Genomic DNA, 14008 nt, shown 5'->3' with positions numbered 1-14008 from the left:
GGGAGGGGTAGAAGAAGGGGGGTTTAATCCTCTTCTTCCTCAGGACTGTCCATGATGGATTAGCCTCGACAGTCTTGGATAGACATCCTCTCCCGCCTCAGATATAGGCAGTTCCTGGCAAGCCACAAAGCGTCCTTAAACAGTTCATAAGGCAGTAGGCCTCCTGTATTGCCCCATAAGTGTTGGTGCCAGGAAATAGTCCATAAAGTACCAAGTGGTATGAAAGGCTGTTCCTTGGCACACAGTCTCTGAGTTCATATTTCAGGGCATCTAACAACAACTGTGCATAAGTACAGTCCCAAAACAAGTACATAAATGTTTCCTCATGTGTGATGCACCAGGGGCAATGTCTGTACCTGCACAGGTTTCGGGAGTGCATGAATGACCTGAGGGGCAGACCCCCTTGGATGGCATCCATGACATGTCTTTGTGTCTATTTGTGAGCCTTGTGGAGGCCACATTTTCCCAAACCTGCTTGGCAGTTGCTGAAGGGAGCCCTGGAACAGGTTCCATTATGTCCTTTGCTCTGATGTGCTTGTGGATAGTCTTAGATTTCCACAAGTCAGGTTTAACTCCCTCCAGTGTGTGCTCCCTCACAAACTTGGACACATCCAGGTAGAACCAGGGAGTGTTCCATTTGTAAGGGATGGAGCTGTCCCACTTGTCCCAGCCTAGGACCCTCCAAAGGGGTAGGAGGAAGAAGAGAGACATGGAGTTTCCTGCAGAGTCTGTAACAGTCTCACACAAAGTCCTGCGGATACAGTTGCAAACAAAGAAGGCTTACAGCATGGTGGGGATATCAGGAATTCCCTTTCCACCTTTGAGGGGCTCCTTGTACATAACTGACCGATTAACTCTGTCCATTTTGGAGCCCCAGATGAAGTGAAACACTGCCGTTGTGATGGCCCTGCAGACTGTGACCAGAGGTGGCCAGGCCTGCGCTGTGTACTGCAGAACAGTAAGGATCTCATTGCACAGTACAAGTGCTTTCCCTTCAATGGTAAGGTCTCTGAGGCTCCACAGTCCCAATTTTTGCCTTACAATTGCAAGTTTCTCATCCCAGCACTTCAGGGCTGCACCTTCACCACCAAACCAGACTCCTAGAATTTTGATGAAGTCTGGCTTGACAGCAAAGGGGAAAGGAGAGGAGTATGCCCGAATAGCATAGCCTCTGACTTCCTGTAGTTGACCTTTGCCCCTGAAGCTCGGCCGAAGTTCTCGCAGGTCTGGACTCAAGCATGTATGTCAAATTATTTTAGACATTTATGATTGCATGTGCAGCAACAATTGGAAACATCTTATAAACATTGTTACTACGGATTTTCACTAAAGGAATTGTTACAAAGTGAGCTAATACGGACACAAACTTATCCTCTAGAAGGATTTAGTTTATTCACATACTAATATGGGATTTCTTACAAGAATGGATTTATAAGCTATACCATTTGGAGCATACAGCTGGTGCTCCGTTATAAGTCTTTTACATATGTGTATGCCTATAGTTTTATGCTCAGATAATTGCAGTGTTTGCATTGACAATCATTGATTACGTTCAATTTTATTGTGTTATTTATCACATGTGCCTATAATAAATTTTATATGATTAAGTGTAGTGTGTCTCTTGGGTCCGGCCAGACATATATGCGCTATCCCTTTTTTCTACACTGGACGAGTGCTGTCACTGAACTCTGGTCTGCGCAGAAGACAGTGACGTTGTCCATGTACAGTGATCACTTGGCCTCTCGCCAATCAGGACCCGGTGCGATGATCCCTCTGATCTCTGGTTTCTGTCTGATGCATACAGCCAGGAGCTCTATAACACAAACAAAAAGAAGTGGTGAGAGAGGGCAGCCTTGTCTGACCCCAGATAGAATAGGAAAGAGGTCAGTCTTTCAGCTGTTTACCATCACCGAGCTGTGAATATCAAGGTACATCAGGTTAACATACGTACAAAACATTTCACCAAGCCCATATCTCTGCAGGACCCTACCCACAAACTCATGTGAGACAAGGTCAAAGGCCTTCTCCTGGTCAAGGCTGACCAGAGCAGCATGCATGTTCCAGTCCTTGATATAATGGACCTGAGGGGAGCAAGGCTATCTGCAATCCCGCAGCCAGGAATGCCGCAGGTCTGGTCCGGGTGAATGATTTTTCCGATGACAACCTTCAGCCTGTTGGCAAGTACCTTGACGAGGATCTTGTAATCCATGTTCAGGAGAGAGATGGGCCTCCAATTTTTCAGCGCTCATATCTCCCCCTTACGTTTATACAAGATTGTGATCAGTCCCTCCCTCAGTAAAGGAGGCATTTTGCTCTCTGCTACCATCTCTTGTACAGCTTGAGCAGGTCCAGGCCAATGATGTCCCACAGTGCTACATAGAGCTCTGCTGGGAGACCATCACTGCCTATAGGATCTGGCAACAGAGTGCAACTCTTCCAATACCAATGGAGCATCCATGGCTGCTTTACCTGAAGGATCAATAAACTTAGTGATACCTGACAGGAACTCATCAGCTACGTCACTGTCTGTTGTCTTCGGGGAGTAGAGGTCACCATAGTAGTCTGTGATGACTCTCATGATGCCCTCCTTCCCCTGTCTGGGAGTACCAGTCTCATCTCGCAGCTTAGTCAGGGGCATGTGGCCAGAGTGAAGTTTACTGAAAAAGAGTAACATTTCTCACCCTTCTCCAGGTTCCCCACCTTGGAACGGAAGATCACCTCTAATGTCCACTCCGCATCATTGGAGGTCCTTCAGGGACTGCAGTTGTCTTTGCAGTCTCCTGAAGTTCCTCTTTCAGTCGCACGCCTGTTGTCTGCCTTTGACCTGAAAGAAACTACGAATGTTAGCCTTAACATATTCCCACCAGTCACTCATACAGTCAAAATAACATTTGTAATTTTTCCATGTGATGTAGGCATCCTTTAGCTCAGCCAGCACCTCCTCCCTTTCCAGCAGTGCACAGTTCATCTTCCAGGAGCCTGGGCTAGGAGGAAAACCATTGCATACGACTCCTCGGAAGAGAATGGCCCTGTGGTCAGAGAAGAAGCAGGGAACCATGGTATGCCTATTCTGCTTCACTGCTCTAGAGGTAAACACAAAGTCAATGAGGGAATGCACAGATCCATCGGGGCGGCTCCACATGTAATTCATGGAGCCAGCCCCCATGGAACCAACAGCATCCCACAAAGATGCCTTGGTTACTATTTATTTGAGCAGTTTAGATGTCACATCTAGTTTAGCAGAGTTGCAGGTGATGCGTCCATCCTTTTCCATGGGGCAGTTGAAGTCCCAGGCCATCACTATCACCCTAGTGGTTGCAAGCTGCAGTCACAGGGTCTGGTAGAGCTCCAAACGCTCATTCTTACCAAGGGGTACATACACTCAGATTAGCCTGATAGGCTCACCTGAGTGAAGAGGCTCCCCCTGATAAGAATGGTGACTCCTGCAGACCTACACTTACTCCTACCGGACCAATATGAGGGACCATGAGACCACTGCCGGCCCAGATGTCTGTAGGACATGGAAAAAGGAACAGAGCATTTCTGCAACATGTACACATCACATTTCTGAGTATCTAAAAAAGTAAACACAGACTGTCTTCTAAACTTATCCTTAATAATCCTCACATTAATGGTAAAAAGGGAAAAGACACCATTAGTTGGGAGAAAAAGGGTTAGCTCACAGTACAACATTTAGTTAGCACCTTTTGGGATGGCAGTTGGCAGCTCTCTATCAGCTGGTCGAGCAGGCAGATGGTGCTAGGATCAGGTTCTCCCTCTTCCATGAGGTTTTCCACCATTGCTTCCATTTCTTTCTCCAGTGGAAGGGGATCCTGGGCCAACTCGACTGCCAGTTTCTTGGAATGGTTGGGATCAGCAGCTGGGCTATCTAACTCCTTCCTCTTCCTCCTTGTCGGTTTAGCAACTGCAGTGGGCACAAGAGTGAGAAACTCTTCCTTGGTGAGGATAGGGACAGTGGGGGAGGAAGAGACGGTGGTATGGAGCAGAGAGCTAGAGAGTGAGGGAGGAGGGGTTGTGCCAGCAGTGGGGATGGGAGTTGCTGTCACACTGGGAGGAGGGGTGAGAAGAGGGGGAGGAGGGGGGGGAAGAGGGGGAGAGGGGGGATGTTGGAAGGTTTGTTACCCACCTGACACCGCTGCTGCTGCTTCTTGGGTGCTGGCAGGGGTGGCAGGTTGAACGCGGGACCTTGTCCTGTCACTGCTGCTGCATAGGATTTGGCCCTCTTGGGACAGTCCCTGTAGATGTGGTTGACATCACCGCAGAGGTTGCATGTCATCACCGTGGGACAGTCTTTGGTTTCGGCCGGCTTCATCTCCTTCTTCCCCTTTTTGCTGGCAGAGGTGGCTGGAGTTGAGGCTGGGGCTGACACTAGGGCTGAAGCAGCTGAGGTCATCACTTCGGCTTCTCCTTGCAGGCTGTGAAGATGGTCTGGAGGAGGGCCTGGGCAGGCTGGTCTCAGAGGGAAGGAGGTCACTTCTTCAGAGGGCAGAGCAGAGCAAGTCTAACACTCAGCAGGTCACTGCAGAGCTTCTCCCTCTTCGAGCATAGTCCTTCCTCTTTGCAGTCTTTCAGCTTCTCGGCCAGTCGATGTTATAGCTATTCCTTATAATGACAGTTTGCGGTCCAAGAAGCAGCAATGTCAGTCAGTATAAACTGATAAGAACATATACTACACTTCATCTTAGCCAAAAGGCCGAGAAGTGATGTAACACTCTCAGTATAATATCAACAGTATCTTTCACTAGTCGCTTGATAACAGTAACTAGTAAAAGATCGTGTTGATATTATACTGAAAGTGTTACATTTGCATATCTCCCAGCAATACTCATACCCATATAAAGAGACTCATACAACTATCTCCAGGAAGCAAATGAGATCATTAATAATATAATTTTTGATGTCACTTTTGTGATACATCAGGAATATAAGGATGATAGAAAATATCTCACAAGTGACAGATTTTTAATCACTATAATTATATTAGTGATCAATTAGAACTACTTCCTGACTAATAACACAAGTCAAATGTATAAAGATAGAATTAATTTGAGTAGTCTGGAACATATATCCAGAGCCGTAACTAGACTTTTTGGTGTCCTGTGCCAGAAAGAGCATTGGCGCCCCCCTCGTTTTTCAAAGGGACATAATGGACCCAAAAAGGGGTATGGACTCATGGGGAAGGGCCAGGGAAGAGACAGGGGATGAAATTAGAGGAGGCTACAAGTGAGAATGATAATAAAATTTGACATGCCCAAACAGCGCCCCCTGACCTGTGGTGTCCTGTGCGATGGCACCAGCCGCACTACCCTAGCTACGGCCCTGCATATATCTGCGCTATGGTCTCATTAGTTTTGTATTTTGGATATCACTTGACAATACACCGATATGGATATATGAGAGATTCAACGTGATGTAATACGACTCCATGAATACTGTATATTTGGTAGCCATGCATAAGGCTATCAAATACACACTTGTATAATGAGTTAGTCTCACTGTAAGTGGGATGCATAAAATACACACAAACGGTTTGCCAGAATAACTTTATTGTGACATAGAATGGGGAAATAAGTGCGCCACTCTTTTAAATCACATTTCTTTTCTTTACAACACACTTCTATTGCTTTTTAACCAATTTTCGCTGTACTCTGAAATGTGATATTAAATATTGAATAATAAAAGTAATATTTTAATTATATGTGCACCATTAGGGACATTTCAACTTTTTCTCTTTTTTCTTCATGAGATTATATTATAGATGTCCATGGTAGCACCCCTCACTTGTGATATGGATTTTTGAAGAATAAGCTGTGTGGGTCTCTATTTTCCTCATTGGGAGTAAATAAGATAATATCTTGTGCAACTAGATATATGTTTGTTCCTCAACAACCATGGGAAGCAGCCGTGTAAATGCGTGTTAAGGTGAGCAGGCGACAGACACTGCATCCCAGACCATAGTAGACAGTGATGGCTGGACGTGCATTTGGGGAGGTGTGGAGGAGGTTGGCAGCACTGTCACAGTGTCCAGTCTCATCGATCTTCTCTTCCTACAGAGACCACAAGATGCCAGCAGCGGCGACACCATCAGCACAATCCTCCTTGCATAAAAGGTAATCCTCCTTATCACTGTGCAAGAGGTGTGTGTTTCAGAAATAAGCCCACAGTGCTGGCACATACATCACATCATATCATGGGTTATATCATGGCTTATTACTTACTCATTAATTACAGCTGTTGTGTGACTATAGGTGCCAGCATGCCAGGCTTATATTTAGAAGGCTGGCTAGGGGACAGTCACCAGATCTGGACAGTGAACCCCAGTAAAGGTGACTTGCATGACACCCTCTGATTGTCTGCACATAACACTTGCCTGAGTGTTTGTCCCACTGCATCTTTTCCTGCTGGGTCTCTCTACTGAGTTTCCAGGAACATATTACAACCACCCACAGGTGGGGGCAGGTGGGTGGGGCGCCAGTCCTTTACTTTGCCAGGGGCTTTCGGGCCCTGAGGCATGATGGGAGCAGTTTGAGAAGTGAGAACAGCAGTGTGAGGGGAGCATTGAGAGGGGGTGAGGTGTGATAGGGAAGTGTAAGCTGTTGGAAGAGTGATTTGCAGGGTGAGCAGAGAAATGTGTGATGGGGCAGCAACAGTGGGTTATACATTATTGAGCTCTATGGACTCGTTGAGCCCCTGCGGACTTTTGGAATATCCAAAATGTTTCCCTTCTGCAAATGCGGTTATATCTAACACCCCTCTTACTGTGTCACGACCAGAGTTTCTCAGCATGGTGGTCGACGGGTATTACCTGTGAGGTGAGGGGCATTGGCTGTGCGTGGCTCTGCGTGGAAATGCTGTCAAGTTGGGCTGGTGAGGCCTGGCAGTGCTTCCATTCTGCTTGGCATGTGCGCCGCTATCTTGCCTCCGGCCATGTGATTTGCTCGCCCAATCCTGGTTTGTTACATGCTCTCTCTGGCCAGTCACGGCACAGCACTTGGTTTTTAGGGAGGTTCAGAGCCTCACTTCATTGCCAGTGCAACGTGTTTCTCAGCATAGCTGAGAGAGAGTTCCCTATGCTCGCCACCTGTTACCTGTGAAATGCTACCTGCCTGCCTACTTGTCTGCTCCAACCCCGCTGGACTACCCTGCATCCTCCATTACCTTCCCCTTGCCTGAGTACCTGAGTCCTGCTGTTCACCCTGCACCTTGCCTCCACTGACACTCTGCTGGATATTTCTTCCTCAGTCTGCATTCTTCATTAATCAGTCACCACTGTTGGGGAAATGAATGGATCCCAGCAATCCTATCCTGCAATGTCATTTGTTTGTTCTCATGGGCAATGTATGGATGTGTTCGTGACATGCGTGACAAGTGAGTTGGTCTTTCTTTGCTTTTGGTAAGCTTCATCACGCTATTTCATAAACCCTGCACCCTCTATCTCGAATACAGTAACAGATGGCTTTCGATAAGGATCACCACCCTGGAAGCCTACTTGGATTGGTCCAGCCATGGGTGGAGGGGTGCTGGAGTGTGTGTGTGTATTGTAAGCTGTGTGAGTGAGCAAGAGAAGCAGTAGCAGCGGCCGCACATATGATAATTACCTGCAAGAAAACAAATATATATTCCGATTTGACAGCAGCTGTTTACGTTAGCTTTATTTTCCACAACAATTTGGTGCCGAAACCCGGGACCTGAAAGCGACTGAAATGGAATCAGAACAGGAGCGGAGGACTGGAGACTAGACTGGCACCATTCAAAAAGGTGAGAACATTTGTGTCTCTCTCTCTCTGCTCTCCCTCCTCCGATCCTGAACCCTCTATTTCATTGTCGTGAGTACAGGTCCCAAGAGCCTGAACAGCTGTGTTTTGTGTCCTAACATCCTTTGGATATGCATGTGTGAGTGTATGTGGATGTTGGCACATTGCCACATCAGCGTGAAAGAGGTCCTTTACGGGCTGAGTGATTGCGCTGCCTCAAGACGCACCTCCACGGAGAGAGCATGGTGGGGGCAGGGAAGTAAAAAATAAGAGGACCCTATCGTCCTCGGACACGAATGTTTTCTATTTTCTGAGTATGTCAAGTAATACTGTCTATAACACTGTCTGTCTGGCAGAGGGACAAAAAAAAGGTCATAGGAGAATAAGTGTTGGTGAGAGTAGTGGTCTTTGCCGGTCTACTTGTCTTGCTTGTCAGTACAGATCCCTGGGCAACCCCCCTCACCGGGGGCTCTCCCCTCAGAACAGGAGCGATTCGATCTCTGATCACCTCCTAACGTGCTGACAGCTCCGGGTACATTGGCTTTGCATTGCTTATCACTACACTGAAGGGCGTGTCCCGAAGCTGCAGACTTGTGAGCTGAGTCTCTCATGAAGAATCATATTTCTGGTGTAGAAAACCCATTACTTGCATGGTTTGACATAGATAACATTAGAGGGCAGATATTGTTTGGCATCTGTTCCTTGTTGGTTTTCATTTGGCTCTGTTGGAAAATTCGTAGGGACCAAAAGCGGGGATTCACTGTGTGAGACTTCCCCTAACAGCCAATAGCCATATAATATAGTGCTGTGGAAAAACTGAGAGACGGGATAAGAGCCTCCTCCACCATAGCCGGGCTATGGGAAACAGTCACAGCAGACGAGGATTTGGTCGATCACCAAATCAGAGTAATGGGCGTCCTGAATCTCCTCGTACCCCACAGGAGGAGATGAATAAGAAATATGGCAAATGAGTCAGCTGGTATTTACCTAAGTGGGGCAGGCTGACTAGGGGGATGGATTGTGGGATCCCAAAAGAGGGAACCTTTGAGTTATCCTGCTGGGCAACTCTCTACAAATATTATAAAACAAAATTAACAGAGCCAAATGAGCTGCCAGCATGGAGCAGGTGGATGGTAGAATCTTATAAGAAACAGCAAAAAGCCCATGGTATTTTTACATTAGAAACAAAAAAGGAGGGGTCAAATCAGCAAGGGGGGGAGGCACAGCCAGAACAGAATGAGGAAGAGGGAGAGGAAATAGAACAACTAGCAGTATCTTTAGTAAAACCCACTGCAGTTAGTCTGGAGACTTCTCATTTAAGCACCCAGGGGACTCCAATACGTGAAGGGATAAAACCAAAGAAGCCCCCTAGTTTCAAGGCAATATACCCCACTGCAGACCTGACATCCATAATAAATCCTGGCACTCTACCACCGCCTAGGTATGCGGAGTCCCAGGTCCAGGCTACTGCCCCTGAATATGCACCTCCTCACTCTACCCCCACCTCTTGGCAGAATATGTCTGATCCAAGGGGAGGAAGGGTTTTGTGTGGAGTGGAGGGTCAGCTTCTCATCACTCCCAAAGTAACTCAAAATGAGATAGATGAGATGGCTGAGGAACATCGCTTGTCTCAAGCCTCAGCTTACCGAGAGAGCAATTTATCCCTGGTACAAATGGACAGGCAGATCGGAGAGTGACCCAACATGTCCCGTGGACACCTGGGGAGATGAAAGGATTTCTTTAATCTGTCCCTAAACCACGAAATAATCCATATGGGTTTGCAAATGAACTGCATAATATTGCAGTCAGTTACAATCCAACATGGAGAGATCTGCTACAGATAATAAAATCAGTAGCCGGACAGATCGATACTGCCGCTATTTGTACCAAACTCACCCTACCATCAGACCCATCAGAACAAGAGAACACTCCCCTTAGGGCATTAGAATATGTTACCCACATAAAGGACAAGATTGGGGAACTGTTTCCCCCACAGTCCTGGGTCTGGGTAACCAATATTCAACAAAAGGTTAAAGAACCAGTGGAGGATTATTTTGAGAGATTTAGGCAGGCAGTAGAAGAAGCAGGGGGGGATTTAGAGGAACAAGGTATGGGAAAGATGCTGACTGCCACATTAGTCTCGGGACTTAATAAAGACATACATGACAAGCTGGTTTTAGCCCATGCTGACTGGTGAGACAAATCAGTCCCGGCACTAATGAATGTAGCCAGCTCAATCCAGAGAAACATACAAGAAGTACAGGAGAAAAAGGCCCAGAAGGTGATGATAGTTGACACCTCCAGCAACCCCCAGAGGTGTAGGTTTAGAGGTAGGAATAATTGGGAGCCCAGAAGAGTGAAGTGCTACAATTGTGGGAAATAGGGCCACATTGCAAGGAACTGTCCAGCTCCAAAAAAAGGAGGGCAGGACAGCGCCTGACAGAGATGGCTTCCAGTGTTACCAGTCATCTCTGAGAGTAGGGGGGGTGATGCCTTTGTCCGCTTGACCCTCCCTGAAATGCCTTTTTACTCGGTGGAGTGCCTGGCGGACAGCGGAACAGCCCGTAGTGTTCTCAAAAGATCTGAAGCCCCAAATTTAAAAATTTCAGGATTAATAGATGCTGTAGGACTGGAAGGTAACCCCATCACACTGAGGGAGACTGCAGAGACCCCTGTAAATATAGGCCCAGTCAGCACCTCCCTCTCCTTTGTTCTCAGTGACACTGTCCCTTGCAACTTGCTGGGAAGAGATGCACTGATGAAATTAAAGGCAACTATTCAATACACAGAGGATGGGCCTATTGTGACTACATCTGAGGGATCAGAGGACCAGAACACTCTCGAAAGTCTGGTTCCTCTGATGGCAGTTCAGCATCCTCCAGATCAGGAGATCCCTCCTGACCTAAGGGATGTACCCCAAGAGGTATGGGCTGTTAAGGGTGGACCGGTGGGCCTGATCAAGCAGGCAGACCCAGTGGTCATCAAGCTCAGACCCGGAGCTCAATTACCCAGGGTTCCTCAGTATCCCCTTAGTGCGAAGCAACTTAATGGTGTGAGAAATCAAATCAAAACCTTCGTGGACCAGGGGATCCTGGTCCCTATAAAATCCCCAGTCAACACACCCCTATATCCAGTAGCCAAGCCTGGAAAACCAGGCCAGTTCCATGTTTGCCAAGATCTGCGGCCAGTGAATAAGATTATTCAAGAGGATGCTCCGCTCATCCCAAATCCTCACACTATTCTAGGAGAGATCCCACCAGACGCCTCCTGGTTTAGTGTGATAGATTTGGTTGATGCTTTTTTCAGTGTACCTGTGCACCCAGACTCCCAGTACCTGTTTGCCTTCACCTTTGAGGGACAGCAGTATGCTTGGACTCGGTTGCCACAGGGAATGGTCTCCTCACCATCTGAATTTGGTCAGGTGATGAAACAAGTCCTGAAATAGGTGGCACTCACCAGCAGGGGTCACTATTGTACAATATGTCTACGACCTCCTGCTGACAGCCACCTCAAAGGAGCAGTGCATTAATGCAACCGCTTCTCTACTTTCCCACTTGAGTGTTGAAGGATGCAAAGCATTCTCTAGCAAGCTACAATTTTGTCAGGAAAAGGTAATTTTCCTAGGCCACTGTATTTCACAGGGCTCTAAACACATAACTGTGGACAGAGTCTCAGTAATACAGAAAGTGCCATACCCACAGAGTGCCAAACAAATCAGAGGTTTTTTGGGATTAGTTCCATATTGCAGACAATGGATACCAAACATGTCTCAAATCGCTGCCCCCCTATACGCTCTAACCACTCATGCTGGACGCATAGAGCTGTCTGAGGAAGGAAAACAGGCTGTGGACCAGTTGAAGGCGGCCATACTCAGTGCCCCCTCACTTGCACTCCCAAACTACACTAAGCCATTCAGCCTATATTGTCATGAACAGGAAGGACAGGCTTCGGGAGTACTTACTCAACAATATGGAGGGAGACAGAAGCCAGTAGAGTACTTTAGTACCAAACTGGACTCAGTGATTTCAGCGAGCGCCGCATGTGTAAAGTCAGTCGCAGCGGCAGCCCTGCTAGTTGAAAAGGCTGCTGATATTGTCCTGGGGAATAGACTGTTTCTTATGGTTCCCCAAGCTGTGCAAGCAGTTCTCCACAGCCTAACCACCAGACACCTCTCTGCTGCCAGATTGACCAAAAATGAAATTTCTCTGCTTGTGCCATCTAACATCACTGTACTTTGGTGCAATGTGTTAAACCCAGCTACCCTTTTACCACTCCATGACACGGGAAGTGGGCCAAGCCCAGAGCATGATTGTGAGCAGGAGGTGGAACTCTTCTACACCCCTCTCGGTCCTGTTCTGGAAGAGCCCATTCCGAATGCAGAAATGACCCTCTATGTAGATGGGTCCAGACTACAAAAGCCAGAGGGAGGGTTTGCTGCAGGTTTTGCTATAGCAGATGACACCTCTATTTTGTACTCTGAAGCACTTGATCCTGGTGTACATTCTGCCCAAAGTGCAGAATTGATCGCCCTGATCAAGGCATGTGAACTGGCGGAGGGAAAGACTGTAAACATATATACAGACTCCCGCTATGTATACAGAATTATACATGATTTTGGCTTTCTGTGGAAACATAGAGGCTTCCTGACATCCAGTGGGAAAGTTGTAAAACATGCAAATCTGATCCAGGACCTTTTAGAAAAGGTAACATTGCCTAAAGCTGTAGCAGTTATCAAGTGTCAAGCACATCAACGAGCAACTAATCCTATCACTATGGGTAACAGAAAGGCAGATGAAGGAGCCAGGCAGGCAGCCTTAATGCTTCTCCAAGAGTCCCCAAAAGATACAGAAAGTATGTCAATGGACACCCTAATAACCCTGCAAAATCAGGCAGGTCCCCAACACTTGGCAAATGGAGGAGGGCCGGGTGCAAACAAATAAATGATGTTTGGAAACATGGAGATGGTCGATTGTGTGCACCCCCGTCTCTGTATCCCATTCTAGCAAGATTGTCTCATCTCCCTTCACATGTTTCCAAAGGGGGAGTGATTGCTAGTGTCAATAAATTTTGGTTCGCACCAGGATTTCCACAGTTTGCAACAGAGTGGTGTAAGAAATGTATGATTTGTACTAAACACAATCCAGGCAAAATGACTAAGGTAGAAATGAAACACCTTGTAAAACCTGACTACCCGTTTCAAAGGTTGCAGATAGACTACATTCAGCTACCAAAATGTGGGGTCTATGAATTTATATTAGTGTGCGTGGACATGTTCTCGTCATGGGTGGAGGCGTGGCCTGTTGCCAAGGCAACCGCCGCGGTAACAGCAAAGAAATTAATATCTGAAATCGTGTGCAGGTATGGCCTACCTGAGACGGTAGAATCAGACAGAGGAACGCACTTTACAGGACAGGTATTTGTGGAAATGTTGAAAGGGTTGCAAATTGAACAGCATCTTCACACTCCATATCATCCTCAGGCATCAGCCAAGGTTGAGAGAGCCAATGGCATTTTAAAAAACAAAATAGCTAAGATATGTGAGTAAACAAAACTTACATGGTTACAAGCATTACTGATAACTCTTTTTGCTATTAGGCATACCCCAAAGGGATTACATGGACTTTCACCATTTGACATACTGTCTGGCAGGCCACCACTAACAGGCCTCTTCTTTCCAAAAGAATTACATGGACAGTACGCCTCTCTTACTTATTATGTTGTTCAGCTTAACAAGCAACTGACTAACTTGCATGGAAAGGTGTTTTCTTCTTTACCAGATCCACAAGACACATCTGGAACCCACCACCTACAACCCGGAGACTGGTTGGTAATCAAAAGACACGTGAGAAAACATCTTGAACCCCGATTTGACAGCCCATTCCAGGTGCTACTGACCACAGCTACCTCAATCAAGGTAGAAGGGAAGCCTAACTGGGTACATGCTTCTCATTGTAAGAAAATTTACTTTCAGGTCAATGGCGCAGACCGGCTCCAAAGGGGTGAGGCCGCTCGAGGAAAAGGGGAGCAGATGGACTGCTAAGATGCGCTTGTTGTTCTGCCTGCTCGGTTGTGCTTTATTTCCTTGCATGCAGGTGAAAGGGGAAAAACAAAAGAACTCTATATGGCTCCTGCATCAGCAGACGGCTAAGCAGCTGAACTCCACTAACTGTTAGATCTGTTCTCATGTTCCTGCCAACCATAAAGGAATCCCTTTGCTTGGTATCCCTATATCA

At 46.9% G+C, this 14008-nt stretch overlaps 2 pseudogenes; both read right to left on the bottom strand.

Annotated features, from left to right (window-relative positions):
- Window positions 1-59: 59 nt before the first annotated feature.
- On the bottom strand, window positions 60-3298 carry LOC148534654 (uncharacterized; annotated as a pseudogene).
- Window positions 3299-4612: 1314 nt separating this feature from the next.
- LOC148534653 (U2 spliceosomal RNA) lies at window positions 4613-4726 on the bottom strand (annotated as a pseudogene).
- Between the last annotated feature and the right edge of the window lie 9282 nt (window positions 4727-14008).

This window comes from Taudactylus pleione, unplaced genomic scaffold, assembly GCF_031769625.1.
Source record: "Taudactylus pleione unplaced genomic scaffold, aTauple2 ptg000065l, whole genome shotgun sequence".
Lineage (NCBI taxonomy): Eukaryota > Metazoa > Chordata > Amphibia > Anura > Myobatrachidae > Taudactylus > Taudactylus pleione.
Note: the sequence above shows the minus strand (reverse complement) of the source record. Positions and strands in the feature narration are given on the sequence as shown.